The sequence below is a fragment of the Puma concolor genome, chromosome B4 (assembly GCF_028749965.1).
Source record: "Puma concolor isolate L17-30 chromosome B4, mPumCon1.1.hap2, whole genome shotgun sequence".
Classification (NCBI taxonomy): domain Eukaryota; kingdom Metazoa; phylum Chordata; class Mammalia; order Carnivora; family Felidae; genus Puma; species Puma concolor.
In genome coordinates, this window is record NC_141673.1 from 8,272,480 (window position 1) to 8,296,953 (window position 24,474).

The 24,474-nt window shown below is 40.1% G+C and overlaps 1 protein-coding gene across 2 annotated transcripts in view; it reads left to right on the plus strand.

The window, feature by feature from the left end:
• Positions 1 to 583: 583 nt before the first annotated feature.
• Positions 584 to 24,474, plus strand: part of MRTFA (myocardin related transcription factor A) — a 213,949-nt gene continuing 190,058 nt past the window's right edge. Inside the window, exon 1 of one of the 2 annotated variants that reach the window (XM_086712187.1) lies at positions 584 to 823. The gene's annotated coding sequence lies outside the window, so the exon portion shown is untranslated. The remainder of the gene's footprint in view (positions 824 to 24,474) is intronic. The other variant, XM_086712188.1, reaches the window with a different exon arrangement.

A 24,474-nucleotide genomic window follows, 5' to 3' on the forward strand; every position in this document is an offset into this window, starting at 1 on the left:
CAGAGAAACGAGGGGACGGGCCTCGGTGGCGCGGGGGCTGTAACGGGAATTCAGGGCTCCGGGCCAGTGTGGAATTTATTGTGCCTCCTTTTGGGAAGCGTGAAGGTGAAGTAATCGATTTACGAGCCCCCGGCGGACCCTTTAGCCCCCTAGAAGGATCGAGACGGGTCAGGAGGATTAATGCAGTTAAGAGCTCACGGCATTGACCCCTTGGCAACTTGGCGAGGTCCAGCCGATCCGCCGCCCTTCTCTCGACAGAGTGGCCAATGGGCTTCGGCCTCTTTAAGGCCCCAGCGCCCCGCCTCCGGCTCGTCGCCGACCTCCTCCCACCTCCTCGCCGCAGCTCGGCCAGTTCCAGACTTCCCTTGGCGATGAGGTCATCTTCTCGTTTCCCATTGGCTACGCCTGGCCGTCAGTCACAGGAAGTCCCGCCGCCGTCCTCACCTCCTTCATACCCCTCCCTTCCCGCCCTCCCTTTAGTCCCCTGGTCCCAGCCTCTACAAGGCCTCTGATTGGCCAGCACAGCTGTCACTTTTCCAGCAGGCAGTGTGGGAGGCGGGAGGCGGGTGTGGTGGGAGGGCCCGCAGCTTCCGTGGCTGAGAAGAGCCGGCGGCGGCCGTGTCTGTGGTGTCCGAGGCGGCTGCGAGAGCGACCGTTCCATCCTCCTCACCCCTTCGGCTCCGCTCGCCACAGCCCTCCGCTCGCGCAGACTTCTCCCCAGCTCCGTGCGCCCTGGCTAGACGTTGAGCCTCGGGAGGGGAAGAGCGCGGTGGGAGCCGGAGGGGGACCGCCGCCGAGCCCGGGCTGGGAGGAGCGCGAGGCGGTGAGTGAGAGTCCGGGCAGGGGACCCCTCCCCCACCAGCCCCGCCCCGAGCATCCTTTCTCCTGGCGACCCCGCCGCGCGCCCTCGGGGTTGGCCTGGGCGGGCCTCGCAGCCCGGCCCCCAACCCGCCGCTGGTCCCCTCGCCTCTCCCCTCCGGGCCAGGGTCGTCTAGCCAAGGCGGGCGGGGCGGGGCCGTGCACCTGTGAACCGCCTGGCCGGGCAGCGCGGGTCGGGGGTCCGGCACCTGCTGCACCCCGGGTGTGTTTTGACTGCAGGGACCCTCTGTCGCACGCTTTCCCCGGGATCTGTGCAGACCCTCAGGATCCATGTGCAGCCCCAGGATTCCCAGGCCAGGGAGGCTTACCTGGATTTGTTGATGCCTGTGTCAGCAACCTGAATGCCGCCAGGTGTAAGGGCCCTGGTGGATTTGAAACTTGACGGCCAAGAACTTTACCCTCTAAGAAAGTGTCTGGCAGGACGCTTTGATTACACCTCCCACCCTGGCCGGTGCCGGAAGAACGCATTGATACTCTGTCGTGGCTGGGGCTGGCGCTGGCGCTTTCAGGTCAGATTCTCGAACCTGCCGTTTCCTAGCTGTGTAATCTCGGGCTTCAGTTTCCTCATTAGGAAAAGGGGCATAATACCTATTACATGGGGTCGTTGTAAATTGAGAACGACTGGTGGATCAGTTTGTATTGAAGCACCAGCCCAGCTTGGCTTTGTCAGGATTTATCTTTTTTCTTGCTATTATAGAGCATAACGAACAGGCAGTTTGGCAGACACTTGACTCTTTACCAGCTGTATTTGGCATGAGGTATGTGTATACAGGAACGTGAAAGATGTCACTTAAATGTAATAATGAAATTACACCCAGCTTCATGTGTTTTTACATACTTTAAAATCCATGAGAAGTCCGAAGTGTGCAGGTTGCCAGCTTTTGAGATCTTTTCAAGATCTTTTCTACCTGATGTCAAAGCCTGTAACGTAATCGTTGTTTTCAATAAAAAGTTAAATTCACGTGTTTTAGGTTAGAGGACCCCCAAAACTCCAGATTTCACTTAAGCCGTTTTACTGTTGAAAAGCAGCCACCTCCCAGGAGTGAGGTGGTACAGCCAGCTGGCACAGAGCCCCATGACTACAGGGTGGGGAACCCTTGGCTGAAAGTGATTTAATGAAGTTTTGCCTAACGTCGTTTCCATTTTTCATAGTGAATCAAAGGGCTTTACGATAGTTTCTTAGTGAAACTAAACTAGAGGCAAACCGTTACTGCTTTTTTCGAAAACACATGCAAAAAAACACTGACTATAGTCCCTTCTAGCACTGCTTCACGTCTTTGCCAGCAACGGTTAAGAAGAGACCCTGTTTAGAAAGGCTTCCAAAAGTCATGTCTCTTTGGATAAGTTTTTTATTTAGAGTAAAATCATGAGATGGAAGAGTAATATGTATCCCGTAATCCAGAAGTATTTACTGCAGACTTTCCACATCCTTAAGTACCCTGCTGAGTGCTATGAGGAAGGCATTTAAAAGAAGTATGAAACAGCATCCCAGCCCATAAAGGGCAAAACCAGAAAGTTTGGAATCACTCAGTACTAATTTTGGGTACTACTTAAGTAATGACTTCATTCATTCATTCATTCATTCACTCATTCAGTAAACTTGTTCCTTGTCTGTAACGGGCCAGGTGTTTTTCTAAAAGCCAACATAATCGAGATAAGTGAGATATGGTCCCTGGTCATAGGAGCTCACAGTCTGGTGTGAGAGGCAGAAAGTGACAGTCGTAACACATTGAAATAAACTCCAGACTACATGTATAGGAGGGTCAAGAGAGCTTCTCTTTTGGACCTCAAAAAGGCATTTGGCATTTGGGCTGAATCTCAACTCACCAGATGAAGGAGAGGAAGATCATTCCAAGTAGCTGAGCTTGGAAAGATTTCCTGATGAATCTTCTGACTGGTATAGCCTAGTATAAGCTGTAGGGAAGGGGAAGGAAAGCGACATTTCTTGATGCTCACTATGTAATAGGCGTTAATAATGTTAGGCTTTTAATGTTATCACTCACTTCTCACAGCAACCCTATGAAGTAGATTTTACCTCCACTTTAAGATAGGAAAACTGAGGCTCAGTTAGTTAAATAATTTGTCTGAGGTTACACGGTTAGTGACAGAGCCTGGACTTGAATATCTTTCTTAAAAGTATGTGTGCTCTTTCCCTTTTCACACTCTGTAGAGATAAATATAAGTGAGATGAAAAGTTCCAGCTATATATGTTATTTTACTACATCAATTACAAATTACTTTCTGTAAAATAAATGTTCTTATTTGATTTAAAGTTTCTAAAACTTGTTTAACAAAAGCTATCAAATGGTAGTTATTTTATGTTTATAAGTGTGATGGCATTTGCTAAAAAGTGTGGTTCATGGAAACATTCGGTGGAAGACGTGACCTACAGATTCTGTATGGGGCACTTAACAAAGCTGTTAACCAGGTATAGACTTTTCTTGAGACTGTAGCTTACATATTTAAGTGTATAAAGAAAAGGATGTGCAGATGAGTGGCCAATTAAATAGACAATGAAAGGTAAAATAGTTTTGAATAATTTTTATGAAAGGGGAAATTAGAATTTTGAGGTCATATTAACATAGATTGTTATATTTAGAGAGACTACTATTGACTATAAGCTCCACAAAGGCAATTTGTATCTTTTATTCTCAGCTTCAGGAGCAATTCTTGGGACATAGTAGATGCTCAGTTAATATTTGTTGAATAAAAGATGAATGTAGACAAATATATACTTATAGTGTGTTTATGTAAATGCTAGGGTTGATAGTTAAAATTGACATAGGAACATTTTCATCTGTTGAGAAAAAACTTTGGTCAGGAGGTTATATTTCAGAAGGTCTTTGAAAGAAGAGGGAGGACATTGATAGATTACAGATGAAGTGGTATAGACATATAGGTAGTTTATAAACGGTTATACTTTGGAAGAAAAGGAACATTGAACAAAGGGAATGACCCACTGACACAATTCAAATATAGGCGATGTTTATTTCTTTATTTCTTTATTTTTAGAGAGAGCGCACCGCTCTGTCTAGGGAGAGGTGTAGAGGGAGAGATAGAATGTTAAGCAGACTCCATGTTCAGCATGGAGCCGGACATGGGGCTTGATCCCACGACCCTGGGATCATGACCTGAGCTGAAAATCAAGAGTCGGACACTAAACTGACTGGGCCACCCCAGCACCCCATAGGCACTGTTTATTTCTATGGCCTTAATGAGTTTTGAGAATCAGGGAAACAGTGTCTGCTCTTAAGGAAATTATAGTTTTAGAGACTAGGTATGTTAGGTATCTATTGTGTAATGTCTTACCCCCAAAGTTAGTGTTTAACAATAAACGTTCTTTCTCATAGTTTCTTTGAGTCAGGAATTTGGGAGCAGCTTGGGGAGTGGTTCAGGCTCAGGGTCTTTTCAGGAGATTGCATTAATAGGTCGTCTGGGGTTATAGTCATCTGAAGGCCTGACTGAAGCTGGTGGGTCCTCTTCTAAGGTGGCTACTCAGATTGCTGACAAGTTGGTGTAGGCTGTTGGTGGGAGATCTCAGCTCTTCTCCCTGTGGGCCTCTCCACAGAGCTACTTGAATGCCCTCATGGCATGGCATCTGGCTTCCCCCAGAGCAAGCAATCAGGAGACCAAGCTGCACTGTCTTTTATTTATTTATTTTTTATTTTTTTAATTGCACTGTCTTTTATGACCTAGCTTTAGAAGTCACATACTGTCATTTCTCCCGTTTTCTTTTGGTCACACATTGTGGGAAGGGATGACACATGGACATGAATACCAGGAGGTAAAGATCTTTAGGGGCCATCTTGGAGTCTGGCTACCTCATAGAACAGAAAAAGTGTTGGAAGAAGGTACAAAGTGCTGGGGGAGGGGAGGCAAGCATTCAGAGGAGGGAAAGATTTAATTCTTGTAACAGATTTTCAGAAATCTTAATTGGGTGCTCACTGTGTGCCTTCAACATGGTAGGCTAATATGTGGAAGTGGACACTGAATTAGGGCCATATGAAATGTAAGGAGTCTAGGCCGGCACTAAGGACAAACACTTCATCTCTGTGTGTAAATTGAGGGTGGAGTAATTTTTCTGATATTGAAGAGAACAGTAACTTGTCAGATTGATAGACAAGCATGGATAGACATCACAGTCTCGTGGCATAGATGCTGGAGCCAGACTTCCTGGGTTGCAATCCTGCCTCTACCACTTGCTGGTTGTGTGACCTTGGGTGTGTGACTGTAATACTCTTACGAAGTCTTCTTAGTAACTCACTAACTATAAAATGGGGATGATGATGGTGGCTGCTTTATATGGCTACTATAAAGATTAAACAAGTTAAACATATGCCAAGTCCTTGGCACAGCTTTTCATGCACCACCATCATCATCATCGTTAATTTTAGGCAGTAGCATAGAACTGACAATGGATGAATGAGGTTGGAGTCAGAGATGAATGAGTGTAGAATGATGTGAATGTTCAGATAGAAGCATTGAAATGTCAGTCATTGCTGCTCAGCGTCAGATTTTCCAGTTCAAGTACTTATGTTTACATGGTTTTTATTTCACAATTAGAGTTACACACAGTTACAACAGTACCTCTGGAGGTACCTCAGGAGGTGCACAGTTTGCCTGTTAGGGGTAACTTGTATTCTCATTGTCGGTCTTTGAATTACTGGGCCTTCTATCTGCAGAGTGGGTTTAGTCAGAAGCAGTACTTAGAGGTGCATATGCTTAAAAAGAGCTTAGAAGTGGAACCAGGACCCATAATAATAGCAGAGTGAGCACTTTTGTGACTGGGTCGCAGAAGAACCTGCAGAGATTCTTAATACTGTATCACTTCTTTGAAGAGGGGAGCTCATCGAACTCCATGTCTCTGTAGGTGCTAAAGCAGGAATTGGGTGATCTGCCAGGGTGCCTTGGGTGGAGCTAATTGCCTAAGTGGCCTTTAGTTCTGCGGTTCAGAGACTCCAGTCCAACTCTCATTGTTTAGTTGAACAGATGCACTGAGAAATTAAGTGGTTTGAGGTTCCACAAGAATCTCGTGGCTGAGCCTGGGCCAGTTCTTCACCCCGTGTTTAAGGCCGGCTCACATAGTCATAACAGAAGATCTGCAGAATCTTTGCAAGACTGAGCATTGTGAAAATTTCTTTTCTTCAGATACCATATTTTTAGTTTTGTGGTGTATCTGGTTCATTTGCTTCCCTAGTCACTTTCATTCATATGCTTTTAGAAATTATTCCTTAAGTGAGTGTTAGTTACAAGTAATGTGGATAGCTCAATTTGAAATCTGGGATGTATCCTCTTATAGGTGGGCTACTTACAGGTCTTTGACCTCTAAAATTGTAACTGGGAATTATGAGGGATTTTGATTTTTTTGAAAACCTTTTGTTCTGGTATCAAAATTTAAAGTATCAGAGTATCAGAGAGTAAAATAACTAGTGAAGTAACATGTCAAGTTTAAGGGCATGAACAGAGCTGGGTACTGACAATTATCAGCTTTGTAACCATAGGCTTACTACTTAACTTTCTTGTGACCAGTTTTTTCATCTGTAAAATGGGGTTAATGATTCTTACTCACAACATGAGGTTGTTAATAAGGATTACGGAGTCATAGTGGCATCATTGTTGTGCTACCTCATTAATTCTCACACCAGCTCTGTAAAGTAAGTAGTAGCACCATTTTGTAGATGAAGAAAGAGAAGCTTGGAGAGATTCACTAATATAGGAAGATAGCAATCAGGGTTTGAACCAAGATCTTTTTTTTTTTTTTTTTTAAAGTAGGCTCCACGCCCAGTGTGAGGCTTGAACTCTCGACCCTGAGATCAAGAGTCACATGCTGTACTGGCTGAGCCAGCCAGGCGTCCCCCCAGTTCTGTCTTTGAATTGAAAGGGCTAACTCCCTACGATAATGTGTATGAAGTGCCTAACTTTGCCTGTAGTAAATGTCTGTTCCTGTTCACTTGCATAGTTTGTGAAAATGGTAGTATACTGAGAATTCTTTATGGTAGCAATCAAGGTGTTGTAGCATTCAAAGTATTCTTTGCAGTATTCCTTATATGTATCTTGTTGCCATTCCTGAAATAGAAAGCTATACTAGTGATTTCACATCCTAAATTGCTCAATAAATACTAAATAAGGGCATACTATAGTGTCCAAATTTTAAACATATTTTGTCAGTGTTTCAGTTATCTTTGTAACTGTAAATGGCATAAGTGATGCCAAAGTCCCTTAATCGTGGTTAATCTGTACATATTTCCACTACCACAAAATTTACAGGAACTTGGAAAGTTGTCCTCTCCTCATATTTTAGAACACACCATGTTGCATTTTGGTATGAGAGTGGTGTTATTGGTTTCATGGTGAAACTGGCTTTATTGTTGACTTTATATTTTGTTACATGATGGATGTATTTTGGGGGGTAAGATTATTTTTATTTATTTATTTTATTAAGTAAATTCTTTGCCCATTGTGGAGCTCGAACTCACAACCCCAAGATAAAGAGTTGCACGCTCTATCAGCTGAGCCAGTCAGGTGCCTCTATGGGATGGATGTCTTTACAGTAGTCTTTTTATTTTTATTTTGTTTTGTTTTTTTTTTTTTTTTTTTTTGAGAGAGAGCAGGCGAGCTAGGCAGAGTGGCAGAGAGAGAGAGAGAGAGAGAGAGAGAGAGAGAGAGAATCTTAAGCAGGCTCCACATGTAGCTTGAAGCTTGACATGGGGCTTGATCTCACGACCATGAGATCATGACCTGAGCTGAAATCAAGAGTTGGCTGCTCAACTGACCAACTGACCGAGCCACCCAGGTGCCTCTAAAGTAGTCTTTTAAAATTTGCCTTGTATATGTTATCTTGGCTTTCAAAACAATTTAGAAATGAAGGGTAAGGACAATGTTCTTTTATATCTCTGATACATATGATAATCACTTTTTATGGAAAATCAATTGAACTAAAGCTTTCATTCAGAAGCCTTTCACTCTTTAATTCTAATATTCCAGGTTAATGCCCTAAGGGGGCATGGGAGGCAAAGATGTGGTGCTATTTTAAATTCTGTATTTTGTAGATTCAGTGGATCATTTCACATTCTTGTTGATATTTCTTTTCTGTTTAGATTTTTTTGTTTGTTTTTTTGCAAGGGAGGATCTGGGAGTCCTGGAATGATGGGAATAGGGAGCCACCAAGAATACAATGAGATCATAGGTTAGTGATTTAATTTGAAATTAAATAAATTTGAAGCTTTCCTTTATGCAGTAGAACATCATAAGGTGGTTATTGCTCATTTGTGTAATATCTGTCATGAATCTTTGTATACATTGAGTGAAACAGCTATTTAGTCATTTCCTAAAGCAGTCACTCTGTAGCATGATCGTGTTTTATTTTATTTCATTTCATTTCATTTCATTTCATTTCATTTCATTTCATTTCATTTCATTTCATTTCATTTCATTTCATTTCATTTTAATTTTATTTTTTTCCCCCTTTCACTTTTACCTGAAAGCTGATTCTGAAGGTGAGCCTGCAGAAACAATTTGTATAAAACTGGGCATGACCTGTACAATTTGGATAAGGTATTCATGACATTTTATTTTCAACATGTTTAATAACCTGTTGAGTGCCTAAATAAAACTGAGTTAATTATAGTGTAACCTTTTGTTCTATTTGGAGAGTGTTAAGGGATTTTTGAATACCTTCCAAAATTCACCTTCATCACATGAACTTAGAAAGCTCTTTCTAGAGCAAGGATCCTCAAAACTTAACCTGCATGAGTCTCTACTTCTTCTAGTCACTTCTTTGTTTTGTTTTGAAAAAGTGTAGTAGGTTTTCCTACTGTTTGGAGATAGTAGTGATGAGTTTGGAGTTGAATGCACCTGTTTTCAGTTCTGGCTCTACTGTTCACTGGCTGTGCGATCTTGGACAAGGGAATTAATCTTTCCAAATCTCTATTTCCTCATAGGATGGCTGTGAGAGGTAAATAAGTTACATGTAAAGCATTTAGCACATAGTAGGCATTCTATGCATGTTAATTTTCCTAACACCCAGAATTTTTCTTTTGTAGCAGTAGCTACAATTGCAGCAAAATAATTGTGTAATTGTTCATGTTTTTCTTCTCAAGCTTTGTGAGGACAGGGGCCATTGCTATTTTCCCAGCATTCAGTGTAGTGTTTGGCGTATAATAGATGCTCAATAAATACTTGTTGAATGAATGAAAGTGACTCACCCCTTCTCCTTACCCTGTCCTTCCTTGTCTTAAATGACAGTGTCCTGAACTTATACTTGAGAATTACTCAGCTTTTTACTTGATTCTTGGTCCATTAATGACTGGAGCTAGGTAAAGGGGAAGACAATGAACAGATGAATAACAGCCAGAAAGAGAGCATAACAATATTCAAAGTAAGTTATAATATTTTAAAATCATAGTACTCTGGGATTTCTAACCTTTTCTAATCTGATGTCCAGCCCCAGATTCTACCAAAACAGTTTTTGGTGAGGCCACCTCTGGCTTGTATGTTGATGAACCAGTGGGTTGTCCTTAGCTTAGTAAAACGTACTTAGTAAAATGTACTAGAGATTTGGAAAGATTAATTCCCTTGTCCAAGATCGCACAGCCAGTGAACAGTAGAGCCAGAACTGAAAACAGGTGCATTCAACTCCAAACTCATCACTACTATCTCCAAACAGTAGGAAAACCTACTACACTTTTTCAAAACAAAACAAGTGACTAGAAGAAGTAGAGACTCATGCAGGTTAAGTTTTGAGGATCCTTGCTCTAGAAATTCTTACAGTAATTCAGGCAAGAACCTTGATGTCATCTTCTCTTTCTTTCCCACTTCATATCCAGTCCATCAGCGAATCCTGTTAGCTCTCTTTTGTAAATATATCTGTATCTGATCATTTCTCACCGCCTCCGTCATAATTATCCTTGTCTAACCCAACTGATTAGTTTAGGTTCCTGTGGCTAGCTACTGTAACAAATTACCACCAACTTGGTGACTTAAAACAGCCTATATTTATTCTCCTGTAGTCCTGAAGGCCAGATGTGTGAAATCAGTTTCACTGGGTCAAAATCACGGTGTCAGCAGCAGGGCTGCACTCCTTTTGGAAGCTTCGGGGGAGAGTAAGTTCCTTGCCTCTTCTGGTTTCAGGTGGCTGCTGGCATTGCTTGGTTTGTGGCAGGATCACTTCGGTCTTCAACGGCAGCATCTTCAGATCTCTGTGCACATCTCTTTCACCTCTCTGTCAAATCTCTCTGCCTCCCTTTTATAAAGACATGTGATTGCATTTAGGGCTCACTCAGATAATCCAGGATAATCTCCCCATCTCAAGATCCTTAATCACATCTGCAAAGATTCCCCCACCTTTATTATTATTATTATTATTATTGTTGTTGTTGTTGTTGTTGTTATTATTGGCCTTTTAAGGTAACAATCCCAAGTTCCAGGGTCTAGGATGTAGAAAATGTGGGTATCTTTTTTTTTAAATTCATTTATTTTTTTATTTTGAGAGTGGGGGAGTGGAGGAGGGGCAGAGAGAGAGAGAGGGAGAGAGTGAATCCCAAGCAGGTTTCTCACTGTCCACGCAGAGCCCACTGTGGGGCTCCATCTCTTGAAACATGAGATCATGACCTGAGCTGAAATCAAGAGTCGGGCGCTTAACCAACTGAGCCACCCAGGTGACCTGAAAATGTGGGTATCTTTAGGGTACCATTTTTCAGTCTACTAGTCTGTTCTTTGGCCCCCAAAGATTCACATCTGTCCCGCATGCAAAGTACATTCACCCCATTCCAACATTCCCAACAGTCTTAACCCATTGCAACATCAACTCAAGTTAAGATCTCATCTACATAACATTAGCTTAAAAGTACAAAATCTCATCATATACATCCTCTAGATTAGGTATAGGTGAGACTCTGGGTATGATCCATCTTGGGGCAAAACCCTTTCCATCTGTGGCCCTGTGAAACAAGAAAACAAGTTACATGTTCTCAAAATACAGTGATGGGACAGACATAGACATTCCTATTCCAAAAAGGAGAAAATGCAGGGAATAGGTGTGTCACTGGTCCCAAGCAATTTTAAGATCCGGCAGGGAAAATGTCATTAGTTTTCAAAGCCTGGGAGTAATCCTATGTGGCTTGAGATTCCTGCTCTGGGCCTGTGGCTTTGGCTTTTGGGCTCATGGCTCACTCAGCTCTAAGAGTTTTCTTTTTCTTTTTCCTTTTTTTTTTTTAATTTGTTAACGTTTATTTATTTTTGAGAGAGAGAGCGCAAGCAGGGGAGGGACAGAGAGAGAGGGAGACACAGAATCCAAAGCAGGCTCCAGGCTCTGAGCTGTCAGCACAGAGCCTGACAGGGGGCTCCAACTCACAAACCTTGAGATCATGACCTGAGCTGAAATCGGGCGCTTAACTGACTGCGTCACCCAGGTGCCCCATGACTTACTTATTTTATAACTGGAAATTTGTACCTTTAGACCCCCTTTGCCCATTTCGCAGCACTCCCCCGCCTGAGCCTGTGGTAACCACTAATCTTGTCTGTGTCTGTGAGCTCAGTTTTTTTTTTTTACTTTCACGTATAAGTGAGATCATATATTTCTCTTTTCTCTTATTTCACTTAGTGTAATGCCCTTGAAGTCCATTCATGTTGCAAATGGCAAGATTTCATTCTTTTTTATGGCTGAATAATATTTGTATATACCACATTTTCTTTATGCATTCATCCCTCAGTGGATACTTAGGTAGTTTTCATCTCTGGCTATTGTAAATAATGATGGAGTGAACATGGGGGTGCATACATCTTTTCGAATTAGTGTTTTTGTTTTCTTTGGATAAATACCAAGAAGTGGGATTACTAGATCATATAGTAGTACAGTTTTTTTTTTTTTAAGTCCATTTATTTACTTTTTGAGAGAGAGAGGAGGGGAGAGAGTGTGCTTGCATGTGCTTGCATGTGTGAGTAGGGGAGTGGCAGAGAGAGGGAGAGAGAGAGAATCCCAAGCAGGCTCTGTACTGTCAGCACAGAGTTTGACTCAGGGCTTGAACTCTTGAACAGCAAGATCATGAGCTGAGGCGAAATCATGAGTTGGCTGCCCAACTAACTGAGCTACCCAAGCACCCCAGGTGTGCTATTTTTAATTTTTTGAGGACCTTCCATACCACTTTCCATCATGGTTGCACAAATTTACATTCCTACCAACAGTGCATAAGGGTTCCCTTTTCTTCAGATCCTCCCCAACACTTGTTATTTCTTATCTTTTTGATAATAGCCATTCTAGCAGGTGTGAGGTGATATTGTGGTTTTGATTTGCATTTCCCTGATGATGAGTGATGTTGAGCATCTTTCTGTCTTCTCTGGAAAAATGTTCAGATCCTCTGCCTATTTTTTAATTAGACTGTTTTTTTTTGCTATTGAGTTGTATGAGTTTTTTAAAAATATATTTTTGCTATTAGCCCCTTATCAGCTGCATGATTTGCAAACATTTTCCACCATTCTGTAGGTTGCCTTTTCATTTTGTTGATGGTTTCCTTTGTTGTGGCAGAAGCTTTTTAGTTTGATGTAGATTCAGAGCCACTTCCACATTTCTAAGTATTTACACTGAACACTCCACATCTGATGCCAAAATCTCTATCAGGGTTCAACCAGAGAAATAAAATCAGGAGATATACATAAAGAGATTTATTGTAAGGATTTATTCCTTATATGATGCAGGGGCTAGCTAAGTAAGTATGATATCCATAGGCTAGGCTCTCTTGAGCTGAAGTTGTTATCCACAGGTAGAATTTCTTTTTCTGGGAAATGTCAGTTCTGCTTTTAAAGCTTTTTATTTTATTTTTTTAAATGTTTATTTTTGAGAGAGAGTGTGAGCAGGGGAGGGGCAGAGAGAGAGAGAGGGAGAGAGGGAATTCCAAGCAGGCTACAAACGGTCAGCAAAGAGCCTGACTTGGGGCTTCAATTCATGAGCTGTGAGATCATAACTTGAGCCAATGTCGGGACGCTTAACTGACCAAACCACTCATGTGCCCCTGTTCTTAAGGCTTTTGAACTGATTGAATCAGGCCTACCTAGATTATCTAGGACAATCTGCTTTACCTAAAGGCAACTGATTATGAATATTAATCACATCTACAAAATAGCTTCACAGCAACACTTAGGGTTTGAATAACTGGTGACTGTGGCCTAATCAAGTTGACCCATACAACTGACCACCACATAATCATTATTATTTCTTGCCTGGATTATTGCTGTAGTAGCTTCCTTTGATCTGAATCCCCATTTCTGCTCTGCTTTCTTGTGATCTGCTCTCCACATAGATTATAGATCTTATGATCTGCTTTCCAGAGTCAGTTTCATGATCTTCCATGGTCCCCATTGCTTACTCTGCTGCAATCCCACTGGTTTCTTTGCTGTTCCTGGGTCATACCAGGTCTTTGTGCTTGTTGTTTTCTCCACCTGGTATACTCTTTCCCTAACTCTTCACATGATTTACTTCCTCACTTTTTTCAGATCTTTACTCAGATGTCTCCTTATCAGAGAGACCTCCACATACAAGAAAGCCACCTTGCTCCTTAATTGAGGGCAGTCCTTATTTTCCTTTTTTGTAGAAATTGACATGCTGAATGTAAAATTTACATGGAAATGTAAAAAATATATATATATATATATATATATATATATTTTTTTTTTACATGGAAATGTAAAGGATCTGAAATAGCCAAAATAATTTAGAGTTTTGTTTATTTAAGTTAGCTCTATATCCAACATGGGGCTCTAACTCACAACCCCGAGGTCAGGAGTTGTATGCTCTTCCAACTGAGCCAGCCAGGTGCCCCTAGAATAGCTAAAATAATTTAGAGGTGGAAGAACAAACTTGGAGGAATGAAATTACCTGATTTCAAGAAAACGTAAAGCTAGAGTAATCAAGATTGTGTGGTATTAGTGTAAAAACACAAATATGGATCATTGGAGCACAATAGGGAATGCTGAAATAGATGTATCATCAATTGATTTTTTAACAAAGGGTTAAATGTAATTCAATAGAGGGAAGAGTAGTCTTCAACAAATGTTGCTGGAACAATTGGGATATTTGTGTTTAAAGAAATGAATGTCAATACCTAACTCACACTGTACAGAAAAAATTAATTTGAAAGGGCTCATAGAGCTAAACATACAAAACTGTAAAATTTATAGAAAAAATTATAAGAAAATATTTATGACCTTGGGATAGGCAAAGATTTTTTAGGAAACAAAAACACTAACCATGGAAGAAAAAAATGATAGATCTATCAAAAGGAAAACCATTCAAATTGTTACCTTCTGTTCTTTAGAAGATACTGTAAGAAAATGAAAAGGTAAGCCAGACTGGGAGGAAATATTTATACACACACACACTCTATATACATATACATGTGCATATATGTAATTTCATATATGTGTAGATATCTATAGATTTATCAAAGGACTCATATTTAGAATATATGAAAATCTTTAAAAATAATATGACAAATGGCCCAATTAAAAATGAACAAAAGCTTTGAATAGACAGTTTGAAGACAAAAACGTATTTGAATGTCCAAAAGCATAAGAAAAGATTTTCAACATTAGTCACCAGGGAAATACAAATTAAAACTGTATCACATACCATTTCGTGCCCAGTAGAATATATAAAATTTAAAAATATGGAAAAGTCCAAGTATTGGTGAGGATGTGAAACAACTGGAATTCATGTATGTTGGTGGTGGGAGTGTGAAATATCGCACTTTTGAAAACAAATGGTCAGTTTCTTTAAAGTTAAATACATACTTATGCAACCTTGTCCTGCACCTTGGTATTTATTATCTAAGAGAAATGAAAACATATATTCCCAGAAAGACCATGTGAACGTTCATAGCAGTTTCATTTATAATGGCCAAAAATTGGAAACCACTCAAATACTATCAACAGGTGAATAGGTAAACAAACCGTGGATAAACAGTGAATTATAGATATATGCAGCAATGTGAATGAATCTTGAAAACTCTGTTGAAAGAAGTAAGAAACAAAGTGGTTTTTGTTTTTGTGGTTTTATTCATTCAATCATTCATTTTAGACAGAGCATGCAAGCTGGGGAGAGGGGCAGAGGGAGTGGGGGGAGAGAGAGAGAGAATGAATCTTAAACAGGCTCCCTGCTCAGCCCGACATGTGACTCAATCCCAAGACCCTGGGATCATGACCTGATCTGAAATCAAGATATGGACACTCAACCAACCAAGCCACCCAGTCGCCTCTATGGTTTCATTTATATTGAAGTTCTAGAATAGGCAAAACTAACTTATAGTAATAGAAGTTAGATCAGTGGTTGTTTGTGGCTGGGGTGGAGGGGGAGGAGGAAGACTGCAAAAGGACATGAGGCATGATGGGAGTGTTTTCTTGATTGGAAGTGGTGATTACATGAGAATGTGCATTTGTTAGAATTAATTGAACTCATTGGAACTGTACACTTAAAATGGGTGCATTTTATTGTAAGTAAATTATACCTCAAAGTTGATTTAAAAAAAAAATACTGTGTGGTCAGTGCTCTGTGGACAAAACAAAAGGTGTTTGTAAGCCAAATTTGGTTGTGGTCAGCCAGTATCTAACAGCTGATCTATACCCCCACACATGTGCACGCTACAAAAATGCCTGGTCCGTAATGGTCTTCAAATTTCTGTTGAATGAGCAGGTGGATGACTAATGTGCCTTCTTGCATCACCATTGCAAGAAAATACTTCATTCTTCACTCTCCTGCAGTTTTCCAGCTTCAGTCATTTTACAGAGTTAATTTGTTTGGCTTCTCCTGGCAGTAGTACCTTGAGTGTAAATGAGGTTATTCATTCATTCAAATAGTTGCTGAGTATCTACCGTATATAAAATCCTGCCTAAATAAAGTAATTGCTAACTGTGAAGAATTACACAAATGTCTGTTGATTATATGTGTGAAATTAACATTCAATTTAAAAAACAAAGGCTAGATAAGCTCTTCTTAGAATCTGTTTTAGCTACTATTTCTTTGTCTAGTTCATTTACACTGCTTTCTGTGGAAAATAGCATAGGCTTAATAATAGACTCTGTTCATTATAACTTCTCAAATGAGAGGAAGCAAAACATTTCAGAATATCATTCTGGTATAGCTATAGAAACGGCTGATTTCTTCCTTTCTGATTAGAGTCTATGAAGGATGAGTGGCCTAACTTTAATTTGGTTGCTAGAACCAGATTGCTTCTTGGTCTTGTGGTTAGTCTATAGTTGTATGCTGTCTTCATCAAACTGGATTATGTACACTTTTATAGGTCACCAAGCAGAATTATTACATGATTTTTTCAATCAGAACTTTAAAAAAGCCCTGGTCATCATTCCATACTGATAATTGTTACCTTCTTGACTTTGATCAGGCTGCCCTGAATTCTCTGAACAGCCACCTTCCTCCTAATTCCCCAAACTGGGTCTTTGCCCATTTTTTTTTTTTTTTAATGGTGGTTGGAATTTTTTTGTTACATTTATTTATTTATTTATTTAAGTAATCTCTACACCCAATGTGGGGCTCAAGCTCACAGCCCCAATATCAAGAATTGCCTGCTCTTCCTTCTGAGGCTGCCTGAGCCCCTGTCCTTGCCCATTTTTAAAGTTAGCCTCAGGCTTAACTCCTTTACAAAACAACTCTCCTTGATTAATACAGTGAGTCATCCAGCCTCAAACTTGTTTTCAGACTTCCCTCTCCCTATAGTGCACTCTTCCAATTTTTCTTTTTTTTCAATGTCACATTTCTTTTTTTTTCATTAAGACCTTTTCTTCCTGCTAATATCGTTCATTGGGGGTAGTAGCTGCACCTAATTGATATTATTTTCTTCTCCATGTGTCTTATGTAAGATCTGTACCAAGTGGGTTTAGGAAATAAATAAGATTATTGGTAAATTCTAGCACGAAGCTGAATAACACGCAGTACAGAGTCCCTGATGGATGAAGGTACAGTACTTTAGGTAAACTGTGGGCCCAGGTCTTTTCTCCTCCATTTTTTTCTTGGCACATTCCCCTGAAAAGGAAGCCAGGGAGATTGAGAGTTGCTTCTATCTGATAATAGCCCAGAAACTTGAGAGGAGGCAGTTCCCACAGAAGCAGTCTGAGTCCAGTAAGAGAACTTAATGAACTGCCTTTGCCTGCACAGTCGTCAGGTCTTTGTGCTGAGATGCCAGAGGGACTGACTGAGAGAAACTTAACAGGAAAGAAACTTATCAGGAATGTAGAAATGAGAAAAAAAGTGGGTATTGGAATTGCATATGTGTGTCATCTTGGTGGTTTGTTTTAATTTGGAAATATCTATTACCATCACTGACAGATTTCTGTGATTAGAACTGTTCCTTTTTAAGCCCAAGTTAGAATTAATATCATATTAAAGAAGGAGGACACTAGTTTATCTGCTGTTGAGAATATACTGTTTCAAATACCTGTTATCTTTAATGGGTTCAAAATCTTGTTTTAGTAATTTTCCACTATCCCAGGATTAAATTTACTTTTATTTTACATTCCTACCAGCAGTGCACAAAGGTTCCTATTTCTCCACATCCTTACTAACATTTGTTATTTTCTGGTTTTTGTTTGTTTTGTTTTGTTTTGTATATGAGATGGTAGTCTTTTACATGTTTAGTGATTTAATGTGTGACTGGTAGCATAGTGTTGTCATTGTAGTTATTAATCACACGACTGTTTTTTTTTCCACAGCAATTATCAGTCATGCCTGAAGTGCTTATTAAATTACTATTTTTACTTGTTACCATAAATTCCATAATGGCAGGGACCTTGCCCATTTTCATTACTAGAATCCCTAAGGCTGAGATGGTACCTGATATGTTATATTTCCTTAGTGAGTATTTTGATGAATGAATGAATAAATGAATGAATGAGTGAATGGAATGTGGATATAGTTTGATGGTTAAAATCAAAGACTTGGCATCAGATAGACATGGGTTTGAATTCTGATTTCTTCCTGTGTAAAAGCCTTGATAATGCCTTCCTTATAGGATTGTGGTGAGATTAAATGAGATCAGGTATGTAAAACCCTTAGTACAGCACCTGGCACATTGTAATTATCTGATAAGTGGTGGCTAATATTATTAGAGAGAGGCGTGGGGTTTAAAGATCCTCATTCTGTTACTTATAAGTTATATAATAATATTAGAACAAGTTGTCTAACCTCTCTGGCCTGAGTTTTTGTTTTTTGTTTTTCTCTGTAAAATAAGAACATTAAGTTAGATGCCCTTAAGGGCCCTTGTGTAATTTTCATTTGATTCTTACTGTTGTAACTATATTCACTCCAGCAACCATTATCACTTAGTAGTATGTCAACATTAATTATGGTAGCTTGTTAATCCCAGAGTCTGAATCTCAGAAGCATCTAAATGATAGAATTGACTTAAAATAATTTTTTTAAGTCAATTTTTTAATTGACTTAAAAGAATTTTTTTTAAGAAAAAATTTAAAAAATTTTTCCTTTTTTAAAATTTTATTTAATCTCTGCACCCCATGTGTGGTTGATTGATCTCCCAACCCCAACATAAAGAGTCACGGGCTCTTCTTACTGAGCCAGCCGGTTGCTCCTGAAAAGGATTTTTTTAAAGAAAAGATCATTTCATTTCAAAAGTTAAATTATTGAAATAGTTGAAGAATAAGTTGCTTTAGTGAAAGAATAGTTGCTTTAATCAAAGACGTTTAGTAATGATTTTATATGCCAGGTTGTGTATGACCACTCAGTGGTCATAGAAGTGGAGGAATGCAGATTTTAATGAAGATTGCAATGCTGGTTTGGTGGTTTTGCTGAGTTGTGTTGTATTCACTTGGATGGGGAGACTTGCTTTGAAGATAACCTTTTTGTCCATTTGCTGTGCTGCTGATTGATGGAGGAAATAAAATAATCCTTGAGACTTTTGACTTCTGAAAAGTGGCTGGTTGTGTCCTTGTTCTTAGCAAATGTCGGACCAGATAGGCAAACTCAGTCTGTCTGGGTTTGAGAGAAAGAACATTTCACCAATTTGCCCAGCTAAGTAAGATGTTATCACTCCACTCAGCACATATTATTATTTTGCATACAAATAACTTGGAGCACAGAGTAGAAGGAACTAGTTTTTACTGAGTATCTGTTTTATGCTAGCCACTGTTAGCTAAAACAGTGCTTTCATGTATCCTGTCTTTTGTTTTTGTTGACGGAATAGTTGTTTTTGTACATACATGTTGCTCATTGTCACCAACCCTAAATCACTTACAGACTTTCCTGGAGTTGGGAATGGTCCTTGTGCATGAATTTCCCTCCCTATAGCTTTTGTTGGGACTCAGTGCAGTCACTGCAGCCCTAAGAAGGTAGATACTGCCATTAAGGAGGAACTCCTTTGGCTTCATTAAAAGCAAATAACCTGGGCCACCTGGCTGGCTCAGTTGGTAGAGCATGCAGCTTTTGATCTCGGGGTTGTGAGTGTGGGACCCATGTTGGGTATAGAGATTACTTAAAAATAAAATCTTTAAAAAAAAAAAAAAAGAAATAACTGTGATAGCTTGCCACAAACTCCCTTATCTCTTCAGAGGTGCTTTCCAGTTGTCTGTCTCCAAGTAGGAATCCTAAATACTTTCCCCATTGAAAAATATTACAGTTGATGATTAGGTATCCAAATGAAACACATGCACGCATGTACGTGTGTATAAACTTATTTATTGGTACACTGGTCATGTGAGAGAATTTCTGTAATTTAGATCTTTAAACATTTATTTTCATGGAAAGTGTATGGGCCACTGGAAGCCACTTAACATTGGGTGACCTTGAGCTAGTGCCAACTTCTTTGGGACTGTGTCCACTTCAGTAAAATTGGGATGTACTGGGGCACCTGGGTGGCTCAGTTGGTTAAGCGTCCGACTCTTGGATTTTGACTCAGGTCATGATCTTGTGGCTTGTGAGTTCAAACCCCACATTGGGCTTGGTGCTGATGGTGTGATTCTCTTTCTTTCCCCCTCCTTCTGCCCCTCCCCTGCTCATGTGCTCACTTGCTTGCTCTCTCTCTTTCTCAAAATAAATAAATTTTAAAAAATGGGGATGTACTTATCTTGTAGGGATGTTAATCAAGATTAATTGAAATCTCATGGGTATTCCACAGAGGTTGGTACTGTCACTTCTTCCATTCTGACTTTTATTTTATTTTAAATTTTTTTTAACGTTTATTTATTTTTGAGACAGAGAGAGACAGAGCATGAACGGGGGAGGGTCAGAGAGAGGGAGACACAGAATCTGAAACAGGCTCCAGGCTCTGAGCTGTCAGCACAGAGCCCGACGCGGGGCTCGAACTCATGAACTGTGAGATTGTGACCTGAGCCGAAGTCGGATGCTGAACCGACTGAGCCACCCAGGCGCCCCCCATTCTGACTTTTAAATAACTGAGTAAAATATCTTGGTGCATGACTTAGTTTGTTAGTGTTTTCATTAAGATGGCTTAGCCACATGCCCTGGGGATTGACAATGGAATTTATTTTTCTTTCCTTATCACTTACAAATCCCATTTGAAATGTATTCTTTTTATTTTAGTTTATTTATTTGGGCGGGGGGCAAGGGGAGGGAGAGAGAGGGAGAGAGAATCCCAAGTAGGCTCCATGTCATCGGTGCCAAACCTACCGTGGGGCTCAAACCCATGAACCGTGAGGTCATGAGCTGAGCCAAAATCAAGAGTCGGACTCTTAAACCGACTTAAGTTAGTCAGGCGCTTAACCGACTGATCCACCGAGGCACCCCTAGAAATGTATTCTTGTTCAGACTTTGGAATGAGAAAACTTTTTCTAAAGCAGAATTAAGTGGATTTGCTTCAGGTGGCTTTCTGAGATCTGGCAAATTTGAACAAGAAAATTAGAATTGCTTTCATAGTGGAGTTCCCCCCACCTGAAACATAGTTGGCAATGAGAAGAAAGGTTATGCAATTATATGCATTCCTTATCAGATGTTTGGTAAAGCTTATTTTTGCCTGAAACATTCAAGGAAGTCCCCTACTCCCTTCCTTTCAGTCAAGAAGCTGATTGTGTGGAATAGGAGGTGAGTAAATGAAAATGAATCTGACTTTGGCAATAAGAGAATGAGAAGAATGCTAACCCCCAGGCTGGGCTTGTTTCAGCTTCCCGGAGATCTCAGAGGTTAGGACCCATTGGTTGTAAGCATTTAAAAAAAAAAGCGCCCCCCCCTTCCCCCCCACCCAAAAGCCCAAATTGGGGCGCCTAGGTGGCTTAGTTGGTTAAGCGTCCGACTTCAGCTCAGGTCATGATCTCACGGTCCGTGAGTTCGAGCCCCGCGTCGGGCTCTGTGTGGGCAACTCAACCTGGAGCCTGCTTTGGATTCTGTGTCTTCCTGTCTCTCTGCCCCTCCCCACTTGTGCTCTCTCTCTCTCTCTCTCTCTCAAAAATAAATAAACATTAAAAAAAAAAACCCACAAACTGTAGGTGAAGCCTGGATTGAGTAGGGCAATTTAAAAGATTTTAGATTGGTAATGGAATTGCAGAGATGATTTCCACTGGCCAGAATTTTGGTGTTTTGGTTTTACTTATCTACAGTTCTTCATTCAGTCCATCCTCTCCAAAGTAACAGGAATGATCTTAAGAACATAAACTGAATCACATCCCTTCTCTGCCTAAAACCCTACCTTCCAGTGGGTTTCCTGTTGCATTTAGAATAAAATCCGAGGGCTCCTGGGTGGCGCAGTCGGTTGAGTGTCCGACATCGCCTCAGGTCATGATCTCAGAGTTCTGAGTTTGAGCCCCTCGTCAGGCTCTGTGCTGACAGCTGGAGCCTGGAGCCTGCTTCACATTCTGTGTCTCCCTCTCTCTCTGCCCCTCCCCTGCTCATACTCTGTCTCTCTCTGTCCCAAACATAAGTAAACATTAAAAAAAAATCACAATAAAATCCAGATTTCTTCCCACGACCTACATTGAATGCATGCTTTTATCTATACTGCTCTTACCACTTTTTTGGTATCCCTTTCCCCTTCAGTCAGTTACATTATCATCAGCTGGTTTTACTTTAGTTCTTTCAACTTTCTTTACCACCATATCTAAAAAATAGATATTTTCTACCTGCAGACACTTCCTTTGTTTCCTTTATAACTCAGAGAAATTTATACTTATTGTTGCCCCTTGAACAACAGGTAGGTTAGGGGCACTGAGCCCCGCACAGTTGAAAATCCATGTATAACTTTTGACCCCCCTCCAGACTTAAAAGCCTGTTGACCAGAAGTCTTACTGATAACATAGAGCCTTACTACTGACAACACATATTTTGTATATGTTTTAACTACTGTATTCATACAATAAACTAGAGAGAAGAAAATGTTACTAAGAAAAACATAAGGAGAGAAAATATACTGGACTGTATTTAAAAAATCTGTGTATGAAGGGACCCATGCAATTCAAGCTCTTGTTCAAGGATCAGCTGTAGTTTTCTGCTTAATGGCTTGCTTACTTTTTCTTTTCTTCTCTTTTTTCTTTCTCTCTCTCTCTCTTTTTTTTTTTTTTTGTCTTCTTATGCTCCAAGATTATAAACTCCGTGATGGTAGAGACTGTGTTTTATTCTTTTTGTCTAGCACATGCTGACACATAGTGGCTATTTAATAAATATTTGTTGAGCTAATGGTCATTTGATATCTTCTGCTTTATAGAGAGATTCTTCAGTTCATAAAGGAATAGGCATTTATTTGTTGATCTGACAGTCTATAAAATGATAAAAGTCAACACGGGCAAAAAAAATGATTTTTTTAAAGATTTTTAAAAAAAATTTTTAAGTAATCTCTACATCCTTTGGGGGGTTCAAACTCACAACCCTGAGATCAAGAGTTGTATGCTCCATTGACTGAGCCAGCCAGGTGCCCCAAATTATTTGTCTTTTTGGGATGAATCTTTAAGAATCAACTTAGATGGTGCCTGGGAAGCTTTTCTTGATTGGCCAGGGTTGGATTAGATCTCCCTGTTGTTTGGTCTATGACACCATGTGCTTGCCTTTTGTAACAGTAGACTCCCTCCTAGATTCTCTGGGGGAGAAAGAATTTAGTTCATGATTGTATCTTCAGCCCTCAGATTGGTGCTGGCACATGGTAGTTGTGCTCAATAAATATTGGTTCAGTGAGAAATAAGAGTTAAAATTCAGGTATTTCTTTAAAAAAAATTTTTTTTTCAACGTTTATTTATTTTTGGGACAGAGAGAGACAGAGCATGAATGGGGGAGGGGCAGAGAGAGAGGGAGACACAGAATCGGAAACAGGCTCCAAGCTCTGAGCCATCAGCCCAGAGCCTGACGCGGGGCTCGAACCCACGGACCGCGAGATCGTGACCTGGCTGAAGTCGGACGCCTAACCGACTGCGCCACCCAGGCGCCCCAAAATTGAGGTATTTCTTAAAAAGAACAATTTTTACTATGGTATACCAGATTATGGAGGTTCGTTGGTCCCAAGAATTACTTTGTTGTTTGTTTTCCAAGTTCAGTATCATGACATAAGTTTAAAAAAAAGTCTATTATGGAAAATTTCAAACCCATAGAAAAAATAAAGAGAATAATAAAATGACCCACCACCATGTACTTATCGCCCAGCTCCAACAGTTAACAAGACATGACCATTCTTGTTTAACTTGCTCCCCCTTCCTCTTCAATATTTTAAAACAAATCCCAGACATGATATCATTTCATCTGTAAATACTTCAGAAGGGTATAATCAATTTAAGAACTGGTTAACTCTTGGAAAAACCTGATACAAAAATTCCATTTGTCTCCTTGAATCTAATTGTAGATGCCAGCTGGTGAATTTCCATGTGCTAAACCACTCCCAAGGCTTGACTCACTATTGAAAGCATATACTCCATTGTAATTGCTGAGATAGCTGCAGTTTGCTAGAGTATGTTATCATGGTTGTTTCTATTTGGGTAGAGAGCAGTTACTAATAAGTAAAAACTCATATGTCAGAGGTAACTTTGGAAATGTATCAAGACAGATGATGCTTTCTGACATTGTGCATTACAGACCTTTGAGATTTTGTCTGGAAAATGAAAATGAAATATGGTTTGTAGATTAATAGAGTAAATTCCTGTAGTTCTTTGTGCGTGAATTCCTGAGAGTCACAATTAGCAGTAAAATGAAAAGTAAGGGTGCCAGAAGACTTAGCCAAAAAAACTCCTAAGCCTTGGAAGGTTGAGGGTTTAGAACTTGGGCCAGAGGAAAAGTCACATGGCATTGGAAGTGGTTATGGTTAGTTTTATTCTAGAAGTCAAAGTTGTGGCCTAGACCTCTGTAAATAGCCTAGGTTAAATAACATTTCCTTTGGGAAGGGAAGAGAAGGCTCTCTTTTCTTTCAGCAAATATTTTAAGGGATTAAGTACTATCTTGTAAAATTTGAAGATTGGCACTGAGTGAATGGTTGGACTTGAACAGTGTTTTCTCATGATCCCAGTTTTTTGTGGAAAAGAAATGAAGCAGGGATGGAAATGATCATAAGTATCTTTAACTATTTCCTTTAACCAACTACGTAAGAGAACAAGACTCTCATCCTACGAGGCTGTAAGTCCCAGCCCTGTTAGGACTGCAACCTTGCTTTCTCCTTA